General features: G+C 50.3%; 1 pseudogene; it reads left to right on the top strand.

Annotated features, from left to right (window-relative positions):
- LOC135536564 (xylosyl- and glucuronyltransferase LARGE1-like) overlaps positions 1 to 20,474 on the top strand; it is a 240,568-nt pseudogene that overhangs the window by 144,932 nt on the left and 75,162 nt on the right.

Raw genomic sequence — 20,474 nt, 5'->3', positions numbered from 1 at the left:
ACAATGACATCACAATGCCAACATCTCTGATTGGAGGATCAATATCCACTAACCAGTAACAATGACATCACAATGCCAACATCTCTGATTGGAGGATCAATATCCACTAACCAGTAACAATCTAAGTTAATTGTCTGTGAAGACAAGTTACCGTACTGAATATCTGGACAGGGGGACTGGAAACTTCTAGAAAATATGAGACAAGCGCTTGGAAGTCTTTCTGAAAAGGGGGTTGGAGAATTGGGGCGGATTTTAAAATGGGGGGGTTATTTTCATAGTGGCATCTCGTCTGCTCTCGAAGTGGCACAGAGACCCTTCTTTGTTGAAGCTGATAAAATGATTGTATTGATTTAGTTGTTCTTTCCCCTTGGCTGGCTGACTTGAAGAGGAGGGTTTTGACAACAGTGGTTTGGGATCTACATCCTCGAGACTAGAAGTTGATCATTTCCGCAGTGAAAAGCCTCTGTTTAGAACGAATGTTTGTTTGATTCATCTGCGTGTCACTCAAAGGTGACGAATACTAAAACACATGGATTATACACTCTTTGATTTCTGAATTCCCCCAAGTCTCTAGTTGACATCTCTGAGTATCTGTTTATAAGTGTGTCTTCCTCCCCGCTACTCAGGTCTCTGAGGGACTGAGAAATACAGGGAGGGAGGGAGGGAGGGGAGGGAGGGGGGAGAGAGGGAGGGGGAGGGAGGGAGGGGCGGGAGGGAGGGGGGGAGGGAGGGAGGGAGGGGGCGGGAGGGAGGGGGCGGGAGGGAGGGAGGGAGGGAGGGAAGGGGAAGGAGGGAGGGCGGGAGAGAGGGAGTGAGGGGGCGGGAGAGAGGGGGCGGGAGGGAGGGCGGGAGAGAGGGAGGGGGCGGGAGAGAGGGGGCGGGAGGGAGACTTGGACATACTGAGAGAGAGACAGTGTCCTTCCCCTCTGATTGTCCCAGTCACTTGTCCCCGTGAGAGGAGAGTAACAGAGCCGTGGGCTTTGTTTTCACGACATCTAAAGCCCGTCTGCTGTTTGACTAGCAGCTGCAACACACACACACACACACACACACACACACACACACACACACACACACACACACACACACACACACACACACACACACACACACTCCAATAGTCCCTCATTAATCTTCCTTAGTCTTCATTAGAGCTTCCTTCCTTCCCTTCATCCTCTATCTCTTCAATAACCCCTACCTCAACTCACCCCAAACCCCTGTGCCAAGATGATCCTCCCTCTCCCTCTCCTCCAAGATGATCCCTCCCTCTCCTCTCCTCCAAGATGATCCCTCCCTCTCCTCTCCTCTCCTCCAAGATGATCCCTCCCTCTCCTCTCCTCCAAGATGATCCCTCCCTCTCCTCTCCTCCAAGATGATCCCTCCCTCTCCTCCAAGATGATCCCTCTCCTCTCCTCCAAGATGATCCCTCCCTCTCCTCTCCTCCAAGATGATCCCTCTCCTCTCCTCCAAGATGATCCCTCTCCTCTCCTCCAAGATGATACCTCCCTCTCCTCTCCTCCAAGATGATCCCTCCCTCCCCTCTCCTCCAAGATGATCCCTCCCTCCCCTCTCCTCCAAGATGATCCCTCCCTCTCCTCTCCTCCAAGATGATACCTCCCTCTCCTCTCCTCCAAGATGATCCCTCCCTCCCCTCTCCTCCAAGATGATCCCTCCCTCTCCTCTCCTCCAAGATGATCCCTCCCTCTCCTCTCCTCTCCTCCAAGATGATCCCTCCCTCTCCTCTCCTCCAAGATGATCCCTCCCTCTCCTCTCCTCTCCTCCAAGATGATCCCTCCCTCTCCTCTCCTCCAAGATGATCCCTCTCCTCTCCTCCAAGATGATCCCTCCCTCTCCTCTCCTCCAAGATGATTCCTCCCTCTCCTCTCCTCCAAGATGATTCCTCCCTCTCCTCTCCTCCAAGATGATCCCTCCCTCTCCTCTCATCCAAGATGATCCCTCCCTCTCCTCTCCTCCAAGATGATTCCTCCCTCTCCTCTCCTCCAAGATGATTCCTCCCTCTCCTCTCCTCCAAGATGATCCCTCTCCTCTCCTCTCCTCCAAGATGATTCCTCCCTCTCCTCTCCTCCAAGATGATTCCTCCCTCTCCTCTCCTCCAAGATGATTCCTCCCTCTCCTCTCCTCCAAGATGATCCCTCTCCTCCCTCTCTCTCCCAAGATGATCCCTCCCTCTCCTCTCCTCCAAGATGATTCCTCCCTCTCCTCTCCTCCAAGATGATTCCTCCCTCTCCTCTCCTCCAAGATGATCCCTCTCCTCTCCTCTCCTCCAAGATGATCCCTCCCTCTCCTCTCCTCCAAGATGATCCCTCCCTCTCCTCTCCTCCAAGATGATCCCTCCCTCTCCTCTCCTCCAAGATGATTCCTCCCTCTCCTCTCCTCCAAGATGATCCCTCCCTCTCCTCTCCTCCAAGATGATCCCTCTCCTCTCCTCTCCTCCAAGATGATCCCTCCCTCTCCTCTCCTCCAAGATGATCCCTCCCTCTCCTCTCCTCCAAGATGATCCCTCCCTCTCCTCTCCTCCAAGATGATGCCTCCCTCTCCTCTCCTCCAAGATGATCCCTCTCCTCTCCTCTCCTCCAAGATGATCCCTCCCTCTCCTCTCCTCCAAGATGATCCCTCCCTCTCCTCTCCTCCAAGATGATCCCTCCCTCTCCTCCAAGATGATCCCTCCCTCTCCTCTCCTCCCTCCCTCTCCTCTCCTCCAAGATGATCCCTCCCTCTCCTCTCCTCCAAGATGATCCCTCCCTCTCCTCTCCTCCAAGATGATACCTCCCTCTCCTCTCCTCCAAGATGATCCCTCCCTCTCCTCTCCTCCAAGATGATCCCTCCTCTCCTCTCTCCTCCAAGATGATCCCTCCCTCTCCTCTCCTCCAAGATGATTCCTCCCTCTCCTCTCCTCCAAGATGATTCCTCCCTCTCCTCTCCTCCAAGATGATCCCCCCTCTCATCTCCTCCAAGATGATCCCTCCCTCTCCTCTCCTCCAAGATGATCCCTCCCTCTCCTCCAAGATGATCCCTCCCTCTCCTCTCCTCTCCTCCAAGATGATCCCTCCCTCTCCTCTCCTCCAAGATGACCCCTCCCTCTCCTCTCCTCCAAGATGATCCCTCTCCTCTCCTCCAAGATGATCCCTCCCTCTCCTCCAAGATGATCCCTCCCTCCCTCTCCTCTCCTCCAAGATGATACCTCCCTCTCCTCTCCTCCAAGATGATCCCTCCCTCCCTCTCCTCTCCTCCAAGATGATCCCTCCCTCTCCTCTCCTCCAAGATGATCCCTCCCTCCCCTCTCCTCCAAGATGATCCCTCCCTCTCCTCCAAGATGATCCATCCCTCTCCTCTCCTCCAAGATGATACCTCCCTCTCCTCTCCTCCAAGATGATCCCTCCCTCTCCTCTCCTCTCCTCCAAGATGATCCCTCCCTCTCCTCTCCTCCAAGATGATCCCTCCCTCTCCTCTCCTCCAAGATGATCCCTCCCTCTCCTCTCCTCCAAGATGATCCATCCCTCTCCTCTCCTCCAAGATGATCCCTCCCTCTCCTCTCCTCTCCTCCAAGATGATCCCTCCCTCTCCTCTCCTCCAAGATGATCCCTCCCTCCTCTCCTCCAAGATGATCCCTCCCTCTCCTCTCCTCCAAGATGATCCCTCCCTCTCCTCTCCTCCAAGATGATCCCTCCCTCTCCTCTCCTCCAAGATGATCCCTCCCTCTCCTCTCCTCCAAGATGATCCCTCCCTCTCCTCTCCTCCAAGATGATCCCTCCCTCTCCTCTCCTCCAAGATGATCCCTCTCCTCTCCTCTCCTCCAAGATGATCCCCCCTCTCCTCTCCCTCCAAGATGATCCCTCCCTCCCTCCAAGATGATCCCTCCCTCTCCTCTCCTCCAAGATGATCCCTCCCTCTCCTCCAAGATGATCCCTCCCTCTCCTCTCCTCCAAGATGATCCTCCCTCTCCCTCTCCTCCAAGATGATCCCTCCCTCTCCTCTCCTCCAAGATGATCCCTCCCTCTCCTCTCCTCCAAGATGATCCCTCCCTCTCCTCTCCTCCAAGATGATCCCTCCCTCCCTCTCCTCCAAGATGATCCCTCCCTCTCCTCTCTTCTCCTCCAAGATGATCCCTCTCCTCTCCTCCAAGATGATCCCTCCCTCTCCTCTCTTCTCCTCCAAGATGATCCCTCCCTCTCCTCTCCTCCAAGATGATCCCTCCCTCTCCTCTCCTCCAAGATGATCCCTCCCTCTCCTCCAAGATGATTCCTCCCTCTCCTCTCCTCCAAGATGATCCCTCCCTCTCCTCTCCTCCAAGATGATCCCTCTCCTCTCCTCCAAGATGATTCCTCCCTCTCCTCTCCTCCAAGATGATCCCTCCCTCTCCTCTCCTCCATGATGATCCCTCCCTCTCCTCTCCTCCAAGATGATCCCTCTCCTCTCCTCCAAGATGATCCCTCCCTCTCCTCTCCTCCAAGATGATCCCTCCCTCTCCTCTCCTCCAAGATGATTCCTCCCTCTCCTCTCCTCCAAGATGATCCCTCCCTCTCCTCTCCTCCAAGATGATCCCTCCCTCTCCTCTCCTCTCCTCCCTCCCTCTCCTCTCCTCCAAGATGATCCCTCCCTCTCCTCTCCTCCAAGATGATCCCTCCCTCTCCTCTCCTCCAAGATGATCCCTCCCTCTCCTCTCCTCCAAGATGATCCCTCCCTCTCCTCTCCTCTCCTCCTCCCTCTCCTCTCCTCCAAGATGATCCCTCCCTCTCCTCTCCTCCAAGATGATCCCTCCCTCTCCTCCAAGATGATCCCTCCCTCTCCTCTCCTCTCCTCCAAGATGATCCCTCCCTCTCCTCTCCTCCAAGATGATCCCTCCCTCTCCTCTCCTCCAAGATGATCCCTCCCTCTCCTCCAAGATGATCCCTCCCTCTCCTCTCCTCCAAGATGATCCCTCCCTCTCCTCTCCTCCAAGATGATCCCTCCTCTCCTCCAAGATGATCCCTCCCTCTCCTCTCCTCCAAGATGATCCCTCCCTCTCCTCTCCTCCAAGATGATCCCTCCCTCTCCTCTCCTCCAAGATGATCCCTCCCTCTCCTCCAAGATGATCCCTCCCTCTCCTCCAAGATGATCCCTCCCTCTCCTCTCCTCCAAGATGATCCCTCCCTCTCCTCCAAGATGATCCCTCCCTCTCCTCTCCTCCAAGATGATCCCTCCCTCTCCTCTCCTCCAAGATGATCCCTCCCTCTCCTCTCCTCCAAGATGATCCCTCTCCTCTCCTCCAAGATGATCCCTCCCTCTCCTCTCCTCCAAGATGATCCCTCCCTCTCCTCTCCTCCAAGATGATCCCTCCCTCTCCTCCAAGATGATCCCTCCCTCTCCTCTCCTCCAAGATGATCCCTCCCTCTCCTCTCCTCCAAGATGATCCCTCCCTCTCCTCTCCTCCAAGATGATCCCTCCCTCTCCTCTCCTCCAAGATGATCCCTTCCTCTCCTCCAAGATGATCCCTCCCTCCCCTCTCCTCCAAGATGATCCCTCCCTCTCCTCTCCTCCAAGATGATCCCTCCCTCTCCTCCAAGATGATCCCTCTCCTCTCCTCCAAGATGATCCCTCCCACTACTCTCCTCTCCTCCAAGATGATCCCTCCCTCTCCTCTCCTCCAAGATGATCCCTCCTCCCTCTCCTCCAAGATGATCCCTCCCTCTCCTCCAAGATGATACCTCCCTCCCCTCTCCTCCAAGATGATCCCTCACCTCTCCTCTCCTCCAAGATGATCCCTCCCTCTCCTCCAAGATGATCCCTCCCCCTCTCCTCTCCTCCAAGATGATACCTCCCTCTCCTCTCCTCTCCTCTCCTCCAAGATGATCCCTCCCTCTCCTCTCCTCCAAGATGATCCCTCCCTCTCCTCTCCTCCAAGATGATCCCTCCCTCTCCTCTCCTCCAAGATGATCCCTCCCTCTCCTCTCCTCCAAGATGATCCCTCTCCTCTCCTCCAAGATGATCCCTCTCCTCTCCTCCAAGATGATCCCTCCCTCTCCTCCAAGATGATCCCTCCCTCTCCTCTCCTCCAAGATGATCCCTCCCTCTCCTCTCCTCCAAGATGATCCCTCCCTCTCCTCTCCTCCAAGATGATCCCTCCCTCTCCTCTCCTCCAAGATGATCCCTCCTCTCCTCTCCTCCAAGATGATCCCTCCCTCTCCTCTCCTCCAAGATGATCCCTCCCTCTCCTCTCCTCCAAGATGACCCCTCCCTCCCTCTCCTCTCCTCCAAGATGATCCCTCCCTCTCCATCTCCTCCAAGATGATCCCTCCCTCTCCTCTCCTCCAAGATGATCCCTCCCTCTCCTCTCCTCCAAGATGATCCCTCCCTCTCCTCTCCTCCAAGATGATCCCTCCCTCTCCTCTCCTCTCCTCCAAGATGATCCCTCCCTCTCCTCTCCTCCAAGATGACCCCTCCCTCTCCTCTCCTCCAAGATGATCCCTCTCCTCTCCTCCAAGATGATCCCTCCCTCTCCTCCAAGATGATCCCTCCCTCTCCTCTCCTCCAAGATGATCCCTCTCCTCTCCTCCAAGATGATCCCTCGACTCTCCTCCAAGATGATCCCTCCCTCTCCTCTCCTCCAAGATGATCCCTCCCTCTCCTCTCCTCCAAGATGATCCCTCCCTCTCCTCTCCTCCAAGATGATCCCTCCCTCTCCTCCAAGATGATCCCTCCCTCTCCTCTCCTCCAAGATGATCCCTCCCTCTCCTCTCATCCAAGATGATCCCTCCCTCTCCCCTCCTCTCCTCCAAGATGATCCCTCCCTCTCCTCTCCTCCAAGATGATACCTCCCCCTCCAGTCCTCCCTGAGCTCCTGTACTCCACGACCCCTCCTCTCTTTCATGACTAGATGTTCTACCTCTCTCTCTGTTCTTACCCTCATCTACTCAATCAGCTTTAACTCAATGTGAGCAGATTGTCTTGCTCAAAAGGCACCGTTCATTTCTTTTTATTTCTTGCAATTGATTCAACGTCAGTAGATGGGCTCTACTAACAGCTTGTTGAGCAACTGACTCCATAGCGCCCTCTGGTGGGTGATTGTTATAACGAGCCAACGCTACTCTATGGTGCAGCATTGTTTGTGTGTTCTCTATGCACGTCTATAGAGCAGCCCTTGGTAGTAACCTGAGTGTTGTTTGACAGCTGACTCCACAGCGCCCCCCGGTGGGTAATTATGATAATGAGACATTACTCTTCTATAGAGCAGCCCTTTGGTAGTAACCTGTCTCTCTTTTCCAGGTTCTAGGTCTGGTGGAGAACCAGAGTGATTGGTGCCTGGGGAACCAGAGTAACCTGAGTGTTCTAGGTCAGCAGGTTCTAGGTCTGGTGGAGAACCAGAGTGACTGGTGCCTGGGGAACCAGAGTAACCTGAGTGTTCTAGGTCAGCAGGTTCTAGGTCTGGTAGAGAACCAGAGTGACTGGTGCCTGGGGAACCATAGTAACCTGAGTGTTCTGTTTGTGTTCTGTGTTCTAGGTCAGCAGGTTCTAGGTCTGGTGGAGAACCAGAGTGACTGGTACCTGGGGAACCTGTGGAAGAATCACCGGCCCTGGCCCGCCCTGGAGAGGGGCTTCAATACAGGTGAGAGACACACAGAGAGGGGGGACAGTCGGTGGGTTTTCTATATGAAATAAAAAAGGTCATTTCTTCCCTTTGAGATGTCTGTTGTATAAACTTTATTCACAATGATAATGACTAACTTTATTCACAATGATAATGTCTAACTTTATTCACAGTGATAATGACTCACTTTATTCACAATGATAATGACTCACTTTATTTACAATGATAATGTCTAACTTTATTCACAGTGATAATGACTCACTTTATTCACAATGATAATGACTCACTTTATTCACAGTGGTAATGACTCACTTTATTCACAATGATAATGACTACCTTTATTCACAACGATAATGATTACATTTATTCACAATGATAATGTCTCACTTCATCCACAATGATAATGTCTCACTATTCACAATGACAATGTCTCACTTTATTCACAATGATAATGCCTCGTTGTATTCACAATGATATTGCCTCACTTCATTCACAGTGGTGATGACTCACTTTATTCACAACGATAATGTCTCACTTCATTCACAATGACTCACTTTATTCACAATGATACCAACTAACTTTATTCACAATGATAATGGCTCACTTCATTCACAATGGTAATGGCTCACTTTATTCACAATGATAACGACTGACTTTATTCACAATGATAATGACTGACTTTATTCACAATGATAACGACTAACTTGATTCACAACGATAATGACTAACTTTATGTACAATGATAATGACTAACTTTATTCACAATGATAACGACTGACTTTATTCACAACGATAACGACTGACTTTATTCACAGTGATAACGACTCACTTGATTCACAATGATAATGCCTCACTTGATTCACAATGATAACGTCTCACTTTACTCACAATGATAATGACTAACTTTATGTATAATGATAATGACTAACTTTTTGTACAATGATAATGACTAACTTTATTGTCGCTGCCTGAGCTGCCTGTAAGTTCTCACCAATAACAGAAGTATTACTTCAGGCTCCTCTCTTCTTGGGGACAGAGACAGAGTGAATCATGTCTTGGACTGGAACAAACTGCCTCCTCTTCTTGGGGACAGAGACAGAGAGAATCATGTCTTGGACTGGAACAAACCATCTCTCTTCTTGGGGACAGAGACAGAGTGAATCATGTCTTGGACTGGAACAAACCATCTCTCTTCTTGGGGACAGAGACAGAGTGAATCATGTCTTGGACTGGAACAAACCATCTCTCTGCTTGGGGACAGAGACAGAGTGAATCATGTCTTGGACTGGAACAAACCATCTCTCTTCTTGGGGACAGAGACAGAGTGAATCATGTCTTGGACTGGAACAAACCATCTCTCTTCTTGGGGACAGAGACAGAGTGAATCATGTCTTGGACTGGAACAAACCATCTCTGCTTGGGGACAGAGACAGAGTGAATCATGTCTTGGACTGGAACAAACCATCTCTCTTCTTGGGGACAGAGACAGAGTGAATCATGTCTTGGACTGGAACAAACCATCTCTCTTCTTGGGGACAGAGACAGAGTGAATCATGTCTTGGACTGGAACAAACCATCTCTCTTCTTGGGGACAGAGACAGAGTGAATCATGTCTTGGACTGGAAGAAACCATCTCTCTTCTTGGGGACAGAGACAGAATGAATCATGTCTTGGACTGGAACAAACCATCTCTCTGCTTGGGGACAGAGACAGAGTGAATCATGTCTTGGACTGGAACAAACCGCCTCCTCTTCTTGGGGACAGAGACAGAGTGAATCATGTCTTGGACTGGAACAAACTGCCTCCTCTTCTTGGGCACAGAGACAGAGTGAATCATGTCTTGGACTGGAACAAACTGCCTCCTCATCTTGGGGACAGAGACAGAGTGAATCATGTCTTGGACTGGAACAAACTGCCTCCTCTTCTTGGGGACAGAGACAGAGTGAATCATGTCTTGGACTGGAACAAACTGGGGACAGAGACAGAGTGAATCATGTCTTGGACTGGAACAAACTGCCTCCTCTCTTCTTGGGGACAGAGACAGAGTGAATCATGTCTTGGACTGGAACAAACCATCTCTCTGCTTGGGGACAGAGACAGAATGAATCATGTCTTGGACTGGAACAAACTGCCTCCTCTCTTCTTGGGGACAGAGACAGAGTGAATGTGATGTTGCTGCTGATTGGGTCTGTTAAGTCATGTGACCTCTGTTCCAGGTGTGATCTTGCTGCTGATTGGGTCTGTTAAGTCATGTGACCTCTGTTCCAGGTCTGATCTTGCTGCTGATTTGGTCTGTTAAGTCATGTGACCTCTGTTCCAGGTGTGATCTTGCTGCTGATTGGGTCTGTTAAGTCATGTGACCTCTGTTCCAGGTGTGATCTTGCTGCTGATTGGGTCTGTTAAGTCATGTGACCTCTGTCCCAGGTGTGATCTTGCTGCTGATTGGGTGTGTTAAGTCATGTGACCTCTGTCCCAGGTGTGATCTTGCTGATGATTGGGTCTGTTAAGTCATGTGACCTCTGTCCCAGGTGTGATCTTGCTGCTGATTGGGTCTGTTAAGTCATGTGACCTCTGTTCCAGGTGTGATCTTGCTGCTGATTGGGTCTGTTAAGTCATGTGACCTCTGTTCCAGGTGTGATCTTGCTGCTGATTGGGTGTGTTAAGTCATGTGACCTCTGTTCCAGGTGTGATCTTGCTGCTGATTGGGTCTGTTAAGTCATGTGACCTCTGTTCCAGGTGTGATCTTGCTGCTGATTGGGTGTGTTAAGTCATGTGACCTCTGTTCCAGGTGTGATCTTGCTGCTGATTGGGTCTGTTAAGTCATGTGACCCCTGTCCCAGGTGTGATCTTGCTGCTGATTGGGTGTGTTAAGTCATGTGACCCCTGTCCCAGGTGTGATCTTGCTGCTGATTGGGTGTGTTAAGTCATGTGACCCCTGTCCCAGGTGTGATCTTGCTGCTGATTGGGTGTGTTAAGTCATGTGACCTCTCTTCCAGGTGTGATCTTGCTGCTGATTGGTCTGTTAAGTCATGTGACCTCTGTTCCAGGTGTGATCTTGCTGCTGATTGGGTCTGTTAAGTCACGTGACCTCTGTTCCAGGTGTGATCTTGCTGCTGATTGGGTGTGTTAAGTCACGTGACCTCTGTTCCAGGTGTGATCTTGCTGCTGCTGGACCGACTGAGGAAGCTGCGGTGGGAACAGATGTGGAGACTGACAGCAGAGAGAGAACTGATGAGCATGTTGTCTACATCACTGGCTGACCAGGTAACACACACACAATCATAAACACACTTGGTATTGAACTACTTGAAGTTCACCATTAAAACGGATTGTCACATTTCAGACGTCAGCATTTCGTGGTAATGAAACACCAAGGATTTTATTTAAGAGTTGCTGCCAGCTCATATTAATGACCGGCACGTTTACCATGTTGTCATTTAGATGTTCACTAAATAAAGTTCTGGAATGTATTGTAGTTCTGGAATGTATTGTAGTTCTGGAATGTATTGTAGTTCTGGAATGTATTGTAGTTCTGGAATGTATTGTAGTTCTGGATTGTATTGTAGTTCTGTTTTGGAATGTATTGTAGTTCTGTTCTGGAATGTATTGTAGTTCCGGAATGTATTGTAGTTGGAATGTATTGTAGTTCTGTTTTGGAATGTATTGTAGTTGGAATGTATTGTAGTTCTACAATGTACTGTAGTTCTATAATGTATTGTAGTTCTGGAATGTATTGTAGTACCGAATGTATTGTATTTCAGGAATGTATTGTAGTACTGTTCTGGAATGTATTGTAGTTCTAGAATGTATTGTAGTTCTAGAATGTACTGTAGTTCTGTAATGTGTTGTAGTACTGGAATGTATTGTAGTTCTGGAATGTATTGTAGTTCGGGAATGTATAGTAGTTCTACAATGTACTGTAGTTCTAGAATGTATTGTAGTTCTGGAATGTATTGTAGTTCTGGAATGTATTGTAGTTCTGGAATGTATTGTAGTTCTGGAATGTATTGTAGTTCTAGAATGTACTGTAGTTATGTAATGTATTGTAGTTGGAATGTATTGTAGTTCTGGAATGTATTGTAGTTCTGGAATGTATTGTAGTTCTGGATTGTATTGTAGTTTGGTGTTTTAGTGTTCCGTTCAACTCTCCAATCAGCTGTCCCCTCCTCTTTACCACTCCGTTCATTATGAGGATAACAACAAGCTTTATAATGTCTCCTATTAGGAGAATATACATGGTCTCTGAACCAGCAAGATCTCAGTCAGAGAGAACCTAGTCCAATACTGTCTCTGAACCAGCAAGATCTCAGTCAGAGAGAACCTAGTCCAATACTGTCTCTGAACCAGCAAGATCTCAGTCAGAGAAAACCTAGTCAAATACTGTCTGTTAGAGCAAGATCTCAGTCAGAGAGAACCTAGTCCAATACTGTCTCTGTTAGAGCAAGATCTCAGTCAGAGAGAACCTAGTCAAATACTGTCTCTGTTAGAGCTTCTATTAAAGAAAGCCCTTGAAGTGTCTGGCAGCAGCTATTGTATTTGAGGATTGTTCTTAAATGAGAGATTTAATCGTACAGACATAGCCACACTGATAACATTACAGCGAATGTGATAGAAACATTATAACATTTACCTGATTTATTTGATATTAATAATGAACTAATAGTAAGAAATGTCTGTTGTATTAAATGCTGTGTGTCTGTAAAGGGATGCGTTCCACTCTAGCTTCCAGGCAGTTAGTCTGGTTGTATGGTCAGAGGAAAATGAGGTTTTACTAGAGATAGCTTGAGCTGACAACGACTTGGTGATAAAGACCCACAGCCCCGCATTTCATAGGCAGGATGTGGTGTCTGTGACTGGAGACAGAGATGAGACTGGAGACAGAGATGAGACTGGAGACAGAGATGAGATAGAGATGAGACTGGAGACAGAGATGAGACTGGAGACAGAGATGAGAGAGAGATGAGACTGGAGACAGAGATGAGACTGGAGACAGAGATGAGACTGGAGACAGAGATGAGACTGGAGACAGAGATGAGACTGGAGACAGAGATGAGACTGGAGACAGAGTTGAGACAGAGATGAGACTGGAGACAGAGATGAGACTGGAGACAGAGATGAGACTGGAGACAGAGATGAGACTGGAGACAGAGATGAGACTGGAGACAGAGATGAGACTGGAGACAGAGATGAGATAGAGATGAGACTGGAGACAGAGATGAGACTGGAGATGAGACTGGAGACGGAGATGAGACTGGAGACAGAGATGAGACTGGAGACAGAGATGCGATAGAGATGAGACTGGAGACAGAGATGAGACAGAGATGAGACTGGAGACAGAGATGAGACCGAGATGAGACTGGAGACCGAGATGAGATAGAGATGAGACTGGAGACAGAGAAGAGACTGGAGACAGAGATGAGACTGGAGACAGAGATGAGACTGGAGACAGAGATGAGCCTGGAGACAGAGATGAGCCTGGAGACAGAGATGAGCCTGGAGACAGAGATGAGACTGGAGACAGAGATGAGACTGGAGACAGAGATGAGACTGGAGACAGAGATGAGACTGGAGACAGAGATGAGACTGGAGACAGAGATGAGACAGAGATGAGACAGAGATGAGACAGAGATGAGACAGAGATGAGACTGGAGACAGAGATGAGAGAGATGAGACTGGAGACAGAGATGAGACTGGAGACAGAGATGAGACTGGAGACAGAGATGAGACTGGAGACAGAGATGAGACTGGAGACAGAGATGAGACTGGAGACAGAGATGAGACTGGAGACAGAGATGAGACTGAGATGAGACTGGAGACAGAGATGAGACTGGAGACAGAGATGAGACTGGAGACAGAGATGAGACTGGAGACAGAGATGAGACTGGAGACAGAGATGAGACTGGAGACAGAGATGAGACTGAGATGAGACTGGAGACAGAGATTGAGACTGGAGATGAGACAGAGATGAGACTGGAGACAGAGATGAGACTGGAGACAGAGATGAGACAGAGTTGAGACAGAGATGATACAGAGATGAGACTGGAGACAGAGATGAGACTGGAGACAGAGATGAGACTGGAGACAGAGATGAGACTGGAGACAGAGATGAGACTGGAGACAGAGATGAGACTGGAGACAGAGATGAGACTGGAGACAGAGATGAGACTGGAGACAGAGATGAGACTGGAGACAGAGATGAGACTGGAGACAGAGATGTGACTGGAGACAGAGATGTGACTGGAGACAGAGATGAGACAGAGTTGAGACAGAGATGATACAGAGATGAGACTGGAGACAGAGATGAGACTGGAGACAGAGATGAGACTGGAGACAGAGATGAGACTGGAGACAGAGATGAGACTGGAGACAGAGATGAGACTGGAGACAGAGATGTGACTGGAGACAGAGATGTGACTGGAGACAGAGATGAGACTGGAGACAGAGATGAGACTGGAGACAGAGATGAGACTGGAGACAGAGATGAGACTGGAGACAGAGTTAGTCTGGAAGAGTTTCAGAACAATCGAGGGATTAGACAGCTTCACTGTCTCATCATCCTGGCATCTGGGAAACGAAGCCGGGTTGGGGGTACAACAACATCCTGTGTAGATAGCCAGCAGAGGAACCAAGGTGTCTTGATGATCAGCATGGGAGGGGTGGAACCAGCCATGACTAAGCATTCTTTTAGATGTCCTCTATAAGATCTCTGGTTTTCATTATCAGGTTTGGCTGATCGGCCCAACAGTCCAGAGTGGTGGCTTGACTCGTCTCATTATTGGCATAATTAATCGATAATGAATAAAGATGATTGTTTGAAGAAATGACAAAGTCTCTATCGGTATGAATTTCCACAACGGTGCCAAGACAGTGTCTATTTCACCTATGGTCTGTGAGGTCTGGTCTCTATCTGTTATCTACACTAAGGTCTGATCTGTAAGGTCTGGTCTCTATCTGTTATCTACACTAAGGTCTGATCTGTAAGGTCTAGTCTCTATCTGTTATCTACACTAAGGTCTGATCTGTAAGGTCTGGTCTCTATCTGTTATCTACACTAAGGTCTGATCTGTAAGGTCTAGTCTCTATCTGTTATCTACACTAAGGTCTGATCTGTAAGGTCTGGTCTCTGTTTCTGTTATCTACACTAAGGACTGATCTGTAAGGTCTAGTCTCTATCTTTTATCTACACTAAGGTCCAATCTCTCTATCTGTTATCTACACTAAGGTCTGGTCTCTATCTGTTATCTACACTAAGGTCTGATCTCTCTATCTGTTATCTACTCTAAGGTCTGATCTGTAAAGTCTGGTCTCTATCTGTTATCTACTCTAAGGTCTGAACTCTCTATCTGTTATCTACACTAAGGTCTGGTCTCTATCTGTTATCTACACTAAGGTCTGAACTCTCTATCTGTTATCTACACTAAGGTCTGAACTCTCTATCTGTTATCTACTCTAAGGTCTGATCTGTAAAGTCTGGTCTCTATCTGTTATCTACTCTAAGGTCTGATCTGTGTGTGTCTGCAGGACATCTTCAACGCCGTGATCAAACAGAACCCCTTCCTGGTTCACCAGCTGCCCTGCTTCTGGAACGTTCAGCTGTCAGACCACACCCGCTCTGAGAAGTGCTACAAGGATGTTTCAGACCTCAAGGTGAGTTGAGCATCTCACACACAGATGGCAGCTGTTTCCACACACCCTCTTTGTCCGTTGTGTGTGTGTGTGTGTGTGTGTGTGTGTGTGTGTGTGTGTGTGTGTGTGTGACAGCAGAGTAATGTCGGCATCAGGCCCCTTCTCCTTCCAGATGCTTCTACTCTCTCTGACTGGCCTGTCATCTCTCTCTGTCTCTCTGACTGGCCTGTCATCTCTCTCTGTCTCTCTGACTGGCCTGTCATCTCTCTCTGTCTCTCTGACTGGCCTGTCATCTCTCTCTGTCTCTCTGTCTGGCCTGTCATCTCTCTCTGTCTCTCTGACTGGCCTGTCATCTCTCTCTGTCTCTCTGGCTGGCCTGTTATCTCTTTCTGTCTCTCTGACTGGCCTGTCATCTCTTTCTGTCTCTCTGACTGGCCTGTCATCTCTTTCTGTCTCTCTGACTGGCCTGTCATCTCTCTGTCTCTCTGACTGGCCTGTCATCTCTTTCTGTCTCTCTGTCTGGCCTGTCATCTCTCTCTGTCTCTCTGACTGGCCTGTCATCTCTCTCGGTCTCTCTGACTGGCCTGTCATCTCTCTGTCTCTCTGACTGGCCTGTCATCTCTTTCTGTCTCTCTGACTGGCCTGTCATCTCTTTCTGTCTCTCTGACTGGCCTGTCATCTCTTTCTGTCTCTCTGACTGGCCTGTCATCTCTTTCTGTCTCTCTGACTGGCCTGTCATCTCTTTCTGTCTCTCTGACTGGCCTGTCATCTCTCTGTCTCTCTGACTGGCCTGTCATCTCTTTCTGTCTCTCTGACTGGCCTGTCATCTCTCTCTGTCTCTCTGACTGGCCTGTCATCTCTCTCTGTCTCTCTGGCTGGCCTGTCATCTCTTTCTGTCTCTCTGACTGGCCTGTCATCTCTTTCTGTCTCTCTGACTGGCCTGTCATCTCTTTCTGTCTCTCTGACTGGCCTGTCATCTCTCTGTCTCTCTGACTGGCCTGTCATCTCTTTCTGTCTCTCTGTCTGGCCTGTCATCTCTCTCTGTCTCTCTGACTGGCCTGTCATCTCTCTCTGTCTCTCTGACTGGCCTGTCATCTCTCTCTGTCTCTCTGACTGGCCTGTCATCTCTTTCTGTCTCTCTGACTGGCCTGTCATCTCTTTCTGTCTCTCTGACTGGCCTGTCATCTCTTTCTGTCTCTCTGACTGGCCTGTCATCTCTTTCTGTCTCTCTGACTGGCCTGTCATCTCTCTCTGTCTCTCTGACTGGCCTGTCATCTCTCTCTGTCTCTCTGACTGGCCTGTCATCTCTCTCTGTCTCTCTGACTGGCCTGTCATCTCTTTCTGTCTCTCTGACTGGCCTGTCATCTCTTTCTGTCTCTCTGACTGGCCTGTCATCTCTTTCTGTCTCTCTGACTGGCCTGTCATCTCTTTCTGTCTCTCTGACTGGCCTGTCATCTCTTTCTGTCTCTCTGACTGGCCTGTCATCTCTCTCTGTCTCTCTGACTGGCCTGTCATCTCTCTCTGGCTCTCTGACTGGCCTGTCATCTCTTTCTGTCTCTCTGACTGGCCTGTCATCTCGCTGTCTCTCTGACTGGCCTGTCATCTCTCTCTGTCTCTCTGACTGGCCTGTCATCTCTGTCTGTTTCTCTGACTGGCCTGTCATCTCTTTCTGTCTCTCTGACTGGCCTGTCATCTCTCTCTGTCTCTCTGACTGGCCTGTCATCTCTCTGTCTCTCTGACTGGCCTGTCATCTCTTTCTGTCTCTCTGACTGGCCTGTCATCTCTCTGTCTCTCTGACTGGCCTGTCATCTCTCTCTGTCTCTCTGACTGGCCTGTCATCTCTCTCTGTCTCTCTGACTGGCCTGTCATCTCTCTCTGTCTCTCTGGCTGGCCTGTCATCTCTTTCTGTCTCTCTGACTGGCCTGTCATCTCTTTCTGTCTCTCTGACTGGCCTGTCATCTCTTTCTGTCTCTCTGACTGGCCTGTCATCTCTCTGTCTCTCTGACTGGCCTGTCATCTCTTTCTGTCTCTCTGTCTGGCCTGTCATCTCTCTCTGTCTCTCTGACTGGCCTGTCATCTCTCTCTGTCTCTCTGACTGGCCTGTCATCTCTCTCTGTCTCTCTGACTGGCCTGTCATCTCTTTCTGTCTCTCTGACTGGCCTGTCATCTCTTTCTGTCTCTCTGACTGGCCTGTCATCTCTTTCTGTCTCTCTGACTGGCCTGTCATCTCTTTCTGTCTCTCTGACTGGCCTGTCATCTCTCTCTGTCTCTCTGACTGGCCTGTCATCTCTCTCTGACTGGCCTGTCATCTCTTTCTGTCTCTCTGACTGGCCTGTCATCTCTCTCTGTCTCTCTGACTGGCCTGTCATCTCTCTCTGTCTCTCTGACTGGCCTGTCATCTTTTTCTGTCTCTCTGACTGGCCTGTCATCTCTCTCTGTCTCTCTGACTGGTCTGTCATCTCTCTGTCTCTCTGACTGGTCTGTCATCTCTCTGTCTCTCTGACTGGCCTGTCATCTCTCTGTCTCTCTGACTGGCCTGTCATCTCGCTGTCTCTCTGACTGGCCTGTCATCTCTCTCTGTCTCTCTGACTGGTCTGTCATCTCTCTGTCTCTCTGACTGGTCTGTCATCTCTCTGTCTCTCTGACTGGCCTGTCATCTCTCTCTGTCTCTCTGACTGGCCTGTCATCTCTCTCTGTCTCTCTGACTGGCCTGTCATCTCTCTCTGTCTCTCTGACTGGCCTGTCATCTCTCTCTGTCTCTCTGGCTGGCCTGTCATCTCTTTCTGTCTCTCTGACTGGCCTGTCATCTCTCTCTGTCTCTCTGACTGGTCTGTCATCTCTCTGTCTCTCTGACTGGTCTGTCATCTCTCTGTCTCTCTGACTGGCCTGTCATCTCTTTCTGTCTCTCTGACTGGCCTGTCATCTCTCTCTGTCTCTCTGACTGGCCTGTCATCTCTCTCTGTCTCTCTGACTGGCCTGTCATCTCTCTCTGTCTCTCTGACTGGTCTGTCATCTCTCTCTGTCCCTTTCTCCCTCCTTCTCTCTCCCCCACTACAAGTGATTCATTGGAACTTGTTGTGAAGAACAGGCACTTAGCGCTTTCAGGAACCTCTATCTAACCATCTCACTCTATGCCTCTCTTCCTCCCTCCCTCTCTCCCCCTTCCTCCCTCTCTCTCTTCCTCCCTCCCTCCCTCTCTTCCTCCCTCCCTCTCTCCCCCTTCCTCCCTCTCTCTCTTCCTCCCTCCCTCCCTCTCTTCCTCCCTCCCTCTCTTCTCTTCCTCCCTCCCTCTCCCCCTCTCTCTCTCCCCCTTCCTCCCTCCCTCCCTCTCTCCCCCTCCCTCCCTCTCTCCCCCCCTCCCTCCCTCTCTCCCCCTTCCTCCCTCTCTCCCCCTTCCTCCCTCTCTCCCCCTTCCTCCATCCCTCTCTCCCCCTTCCTCCCTCCCTCTCTCCCCATTCCTCCCTCCCTCTCTCCCCATTCCTCCCTCCTCCCTCTCTCCCCATTCCTCCCTCTCTCCCCCTCTCCCCCCTTCCTCCCTCCCTCTCTCCCCATTCCTCCCTCTCTCCCCCCTCTCCCCCTTCCTCCCTCCCTCTCTCCCCATTCCTCCCTCCCTCTCTCCCCATTCCTCCCTCCTCCCTCTCTCCCCCTTCCTCCCTCCCTTCCCCCTCCTCCATCCCTCTCTCCCCCTCCCTCCCTCTCTCCCCCTTCCTCCATCTCTCCCCCCTTCCTCCCTCCCTCTCTCCCCCTTCCTCCCTCCCTCTCTCCCCCATTCCTCCCTCCCTCTCTCCCCATTCCTCCCTCTCTCCCCCTCTCTCCCTCTCTCCCCCCTTCCTCCCTCCCCTACAGGTGATCCATTGGAACTCTCCTAAGAAGCTGAGAGTGAAGAACAAGCATGTGGAATTCTTCCGGAACCTGTACCTCACCTTCCTGGAGTACGACGGGAACCTTCTGAGACGAGAACTCTTCGGCTGCCCCAGCGAGACAGACCACAACAGTGAAGACGTATGTGGAACTATACTGATCTAGAGTCAGTTTAAATACAGCCCTGAGAACGTAGGTTCTGCCCCAGCGAGACAGACCACAACAGTGAAAACGTATGTGGACCTATACTGATCTAGAGTCAGTTTAAATACAGCCCTGAGAACGTAGGTTCACCAATACTGATCTAGAGTCTGTTTAAATACAGCACTGAGAACGTAGGTCCACCGATACAGAGTCTGTTTAAATACACCACTGAGAACGTAGGTCCACCAATACTGATCTAGAGTCAGTTTAAATACACCACTGAGAACGTAGGTCCACCGATACTGATCTAGAGTCAGTTTAAATACAGCCCTGAGAACGTTGATCCACTGATGCTGATCTAGAGTCAGTTTAAATACAGCCCTGAGAACGTAGGTTCACCAATACTGATCTAGAGTCTGTTTAAATACAGCACTGAGAACGTAGGTCCACCGATACAGAGTCTGTTTAAATACAGCCCCAGCTCCATGTCTAGTCCCCTGTATCCCTCCCAGCTCCATGTCTAGTTCCCTGTATCCCTCCCAGCTCCATGTCTAGTCCCCTGTATCCCTCCCAGCTCCATGTCTAGTTCCCTGTATCCCTCCCAGCTCCATGTCTAGTTCCCTGTATCCCTCCCAGCTCCATGTCTAGTTCCCTGTATCCCTCCCAGTCCAGCTCCATGTCTAGTTCCCTGTATCCCTCCCAGCTCCATGTCTAGTTCCCTGTATCCCTCCCAGCTCCATGTCTAGTTCCCTGTATCCCTCCCAGCTCCATGTCTAGTCCCCTGTATCCCTCCCAGCTCCATGTCTAGTTCCCTGTATCCCTCCCAGCTCCATGTCTAGTCCCCTGTATCCCTCCCAGCTCCATGTCTAGTCCCCTGTATCCCTCCCAGCTCCATGTCTAGTTCCCTGTATCCCTCCCAGCTCCATGTCTAGTTCCCTGTATCCCTCCCAGTCCAGCTCCATGTCTAGTTCCCTGTATCCCTCCCAGCTCCATGTCTAGTCCCCTGTATCCCTCCCAGCTCCATGTCTAGTCCCCTGTATCCCTCCCAGCTCCATGTCTAGTTCCCTGTATCCCTCCCAGTCCAGCTCCATGTCTAGTTCCCTGTATCCCTCCCAGCTCCATGTCTAGTTCCCTGTATCCCTCCCAGCTCCATGTCTAGTTCCCTGTATCCCTCCCAGCTCCATGTCTAGTCCCCTGTATCCCTCCCAGCTCCATGTCTAGTCCCCTGTATCCCTCCCAGCTCCATGTCTAGTTCCCT

This window comes from Oncorhynchus masou, unplaced genomic scaffold (genome assembly GCF_036934945.1).
Source record: "Oncorhynchus masou masou isolate Uvic2021 unplaced genomic scaffold, UVic_Omas_1.1 unplaced_scaffold_634, whole genome shotgun sequence".
Classification (NCBI taxonomy): Eukaryota; Metazoa; Chordata; class Actinopteri; order Salmoniformes; family Salmonidae; genus Oncorhynchus; species Oncorhynchus masou.
Note: the sequence above shows the minus strand (reverse complement) of the source record. Positions and strands in the feature narration are given on the sequence as shown.